The sequence below is a fragment of the Hakea prostrata genome, chromosome 8 (genome assembly GCF_041222555.1).
Source record: "Hakea prostrata isolate BN-2017 chromosome 8, UWA_Hpros_2, whole genome shotgun sequence".
Lineage (NCBI taxonomy): Eukaryota > Viridiplantae > Streptophyta > Magnoliopsida > Proteales > Proteaceae > Hakea > Hakea prostrata.
This window is the reverse complement of record NC_142607.1, coordinates 23588526-23593747: the sequence shown is the minus strand read 5'-3', so window position 1 is coordinate 23593747 and position 5222 is coordinate 23588526.

Here is a 5222-nt window from a genome sequence, read left to right as displayed (position 1 = left end):
TGAATTTTCCTTTCCTTTTAATTTGATTTCTCAATTTGCTGCAGCTCACTACTTCACAGATTAGGTTGGGTTCGCATGGTTGGGATACGGTTCTAGGGGTTTCCGAGGGTTGGGTGGGGCTGTTGTTCACAACCAAAGGGGTATGGTGATGTTGGACAGACTATTCCTATAGAGAAGTACGTCTTAGAGAGAGGACTGAGGTTTTCTCCATTCTACGGTGATGAACATAGAAGAATCGAGAAACTTGCCATGGTTAGGAGAAAGAGGAGGGTTGGGAGATTGGGGGACTCGGTGACATGTGATCTTCCAACCCAGCTTTCCTCCACACTATTCACGATGCTAGAAAAAGCCAATCCCTCCCCCTCCCTCCCCCTTGGGGTGCTTTGGGAACACGAGACCAGCCCTCAAGGTCCTCGAACTCTTCTCATGCTGGCCCTTGTCACTTGTCGGAGCTCCAATCCCATCCAGTTGGACCCCCTGACCCCACTCCCGCCTGCCATGGATCAAAGGCCATCTCTTAGAGGCTCTCTTTTCTCTCTCCTCAAGAGAACTTTTCTCCAAAAATCTAGGGTCAAATGGCTTGGCTCGTGATTCGAATATGGCTTACCGCCACCGTTCCCTCAAGGCTAGATCTAAGCCCCAACTCCACTCTCATCCTTCTCTTTAATAATGGAACTTGGATCTGCGCTGCTCCCAATATCAAGCAAGTTGTCTCTTTGCTCATCCCTCCTTGCTCCCACCTCCCTTCCCCTCCCCCAACCAATCAACTTTAATTTGTTGATCCCCCTTCTCCAAGTCTCTTCGAGCAATCTCTTCCCCCCTTTTGAGATCCGAGATGCCATCCATTCTCACATGCCTAATCGTACTGGCCCCTCGTAGCTTAGCATGGGGCTTCTTCTTAATTACTTGGACTTCATTCTAAAAGAACCTTCGGGCCATCCGTGGTTTTTCCTCAATCCCTCCCTAGCTCTCTCTAATCAAGCAACCTTTCTCTAGCTTATATTCAAACGGTTGGGGCACCCTCTCTTGGACTTGGGGCCAATCTCCCTCTACAACCTTTTTGCTAGAGATATGAGGATACTCGGGTGTAACTTGATAGGGGGAGTCCTGCTGTCTTAGCTCATCAAATCGTATCTCCTATCTCTAACAACTAATTCACTCCCCCCCAACCCAAAAAAAAAAAAAACCCGAAGGAGAAAAAAATTTATATTTCATAAAGTACATAATTTTTAAGGCCATCATCATATATTCCTCCCGAAGTCTTAATATAAATTTTCTAGGTACTCCACAAGTAACATGATTGTTCTGTTAAAAAAATAGCACGACATTAAGGGTAATGCTTTGTCTTAGTGCACATTGTATTAAGTATTGTTTTCTCTTTGGTTTATTGTGTGATCTGCCATCAGAATAATAAGGGGCAGGTGACATTTTGTTATTTTGAAACGTTATAAATAAACCAGGGCTGCAATTGGGAAAAACATACCCATTGCAGGCCCTATTTCCTGCTATCACACTTCTTCACTTCTCTGATTCTCTCTTCCCACCAGTTCTCATCATACACAATTGCAGGCCCTATTTCCTAACATCACACTTCTTGTTCATTTCTCTGATTCTCTCTTCCCCTCTAGTTCTCAGGCTGGTTATAAAGTTCTTTTTCCAATAGGTATCAGAGCATTATCTAATTCCTAGTTGCTACTTCTCGCTCGCTGTTTCAAAAGTCGTTCAAAGCTTTTAATTTGAAGAAAGATTCTTATCTACGGCTCTGTGTCTAAGTTCTTTTGTTCAAACATAGACTAGACCCGTTTCATCAACCTGGAAGGATTATGATGGATTAAAGTGTTTTCCAACTAAGTTTATGATGAACTTGCTCAATGTGGTATTTTACAGAATTTCTAGGTCAGAAAATCTGAATTGGCCTATGAGTTCCTTTGGTTCTTTTGGTTTTATCTGGTCTCGATTACTTCACTATACTCTGTTTAAGATCTGATTTTTGAGCAATAGCTGGAGTGGGGTGCTTGTCTTTTGTTGGTGGCTTCCCCATTGGTACAGAATCAGGCAATTGAAGAATCCGATGTTGATATTTTTCAATCAATGCTGATCCTTTCTCTACTGTTGCTATCAGTTTTTGCTGTTACTTGATATCTGACAATGTCAGTTGCTACCTTCTTTGCAGTCTAATTTTCTCTTACATTCTTTCTCTTTTCTTTATTTCTCTCACTGTTTGCAAGTACAGGTTATAGATCTGGGTTTGTTTCACAAGTTCTTGTTCCACAAGTTCTTCATTCAAAGTTTTTCCAGGCTTTAGCCTCTGGTTCATACTGGAGGCAGAGCCTCTTACCTTTATTGCTTGAGTCTAGAGGTTGAAGATGATGAGTTTCTCCTATTCCATAGTTCCCCCTCTTCTCAAAGAAAAAGGGAAAAAGTTTCTATTTTGTTCAGTGCTCACTTTCAGGAAGTACTGGGTTGTCAAATTACCTAAAGTTACCAGATTTGACTTCTTCTTTCATCCTTTTAGCTTTAACTTATTTGGTTTCGTATATGGAAATCCCATCTCTAATTATTACCCATATCTCCAAGTTATTTACATGTTGCCATTAAAGTTTTCCCTTCCAACTATACCCTTTAGCTTTTGTTTCCTTTTGAGATTTCTCCCAACATTCATTCCGTTCCTATTTCAGTTTTGCAATATTTACATCATTGCCATTTTTCCTTTATTATCAATAGCCCCTTGACAAAAATCTGGTTTATTACAAGCATTGCCATAATTCTCCAAGTTGGGCCAATTTGTTGGTTTGTAAGCCCAGGAATAATCAAAATGGGTTTGGAACCCAGGATTTAAGATATGTTTGTTGGATTCAACCAAGGAGTTCAGTTAGGATTGATAGATTAATTACTAAGCTGACATTATCTTATCTAAGTGGACCATGGAACACATCAATTTGGATTTCCTTCGTCGTTGTGTTGGGTGATTGAGGATAGAGCATGTTTTATATGATGGTTCTTTTGAAGATTTTCTCATTATTCTATCCACCTTTTACCTCTGTGCGGACATTGGAGCTGCATTTTACCTACTCGTGCGGACATTGGAGCTGTACTGTTTGTTACTTGTGCAGACATTGGAACAACACTATTTATCTACTTGTGCTGACATCAGAGCAACGCCTTACCACTGTGCAGACATTGGAGCTGGACTTCTTACCTACTTGTGTTGACATTGGAGCTGCATTTTTTAATTACAAGTGTGAACATTGGGCTGCACACTTTATCTACTTTTGTGGAGATTCCTCCCTACTACTGGTACTATTTTGATAGAACCCTTGACATTATTATTGCTGCTACATTTATGGATATGATTCATCTTCACTACTGCCTATTGTTCACATTGTTGGAGGATTTGTTCGACATGAAGATTTCAATTCAAGTTGCTGATGTTTATCTCATGGTTGAAGTTCCTGTGTCTCTCAGCATCTACTATTGCTAGATATGCTCAAGATTGATGAAGTCTTTTGATATATGTTCTAATTATTCCAAGCTGGAGGAGTGTTAAGAGATAGCGGCAGCACTTGGGGTATATTTGTCACAGTGCCACATTACCCTTTGGTATATTTGTGTAGTTTGCTGCCAGATTAAGAAGAGGCAGTTATAAATTTTTTTTATTTTAAAACATTAAAAACAAACCAGCCAGCACTGCAATTAGGAAAATATACATCGCAACCTCTCTTTCCTACTATTGCCTCCTCCATCGTCTTTGACTCCTCTTCCTTCTAGTTCTTAAGCTCGTTATAGATTCTATTTTCTAAGAGTTCTTTGACTACCTGCAAGGCTGCAAAGGATATTGATCACCAACTTCTGAAGAAAACCCTTAATCCATTGCGATAACTTGATATAGAACTTGAACCGGTCTCCATTGGACCAGCCAAGTCAAACAAGTCTAGCATGTATCATAGGAGGGCCAAAACACTATTCAAATGAACAGTAACGTGAACAGTCTCAGAGCCTTTTCTTTGGATAATAATGAGAATATTATTAGAATATTTAATGGGACCCACTTGCATCTGCAGCTTTGGAAGACTATGATTTTATTAGATTTTATTTACTTTCTTTCTAGTTTTGATATTGCTGAGAATATTAGCTAGCTCAACAAAATCTAGTAGCTTCTACATTCTATGTAACTTAAAGAGCAAGTATTAGCACTCTGTAAATATGAACTCTCTTCCTTTAAAGATAAGAAGGTGAGACCTTGTTTTGCGAGTTAAATAGCTAGAGTTGAGGAATCTGTCCCATTTCTCCCCCCTTCTTTTCTTGTTCAAACCTGTATTGAGGTTGATACGTATTCATCTAATGCTATAATTCATTCAAATGGGGATCTAGACTTTACAATCTAATTCAGCCATACCCCTAAGGACTTTCATTCTGTCTTGGATTCTGACTTTCTGATTTGTAGGTCTAAACTGAGGCTAGAATGCATCCCTTCATCTTGGCTCTACATCATTGATGTGGATCCATGGTGGAAGGGGGTAGTTACAACCAACCCTAACATGCTCCAATTTCTAGAATGATCGACTCATTGTACAAAGCCTGAAGGACAGATTTGATACTATGGAGGAGAAATCCAAGAGTGTAAGGCTGAAATATGTTCCTTTATTGTCCAACTCCAACATGTGCTACCACAAAAGTCTTTAAAGTATTGAGAAGATGGAAGATTCCGAAAAGATAGACTTAGTGAGTGCAATCTTTAAATCCATTCTGGATATTTTGAGTGTGTGAACCATTTTGAGGTGAATGAGCTGTTCATATTTGCCCTTGAAAATTAGAGGAGTGAAGATGCACCATAGGTAAAAATATTGGCATCTATGAGGTTCATAATTGCAACTCCAACTATTTCGGTCACAAGGAAAGAGTCAATTCTTGATGTTTTAAATACTAGAGACTTCCAATGAAGAAGTTAAAGCAAAAAGTTAAAGCCATGGACCATGTAGTTGATGAAGAGGTTGAAGAAGCCATGGAAGAGACTATGAATGAGAAGGCTGAACCAATGGAACATGAATTTGAAGAAGTTGTAAACCCAATATATACATCCGATGATGAGGAAGTTAGTTACTTGAGAATTATTTGTTCACTAAGTACATTGAAGAAAACTTTCCACATCTTCTAGAATATGTTCATACTCTGCTGGACCACCTGGATTTTCTTTTTTGGGGAGATGAATATATGAATATAGT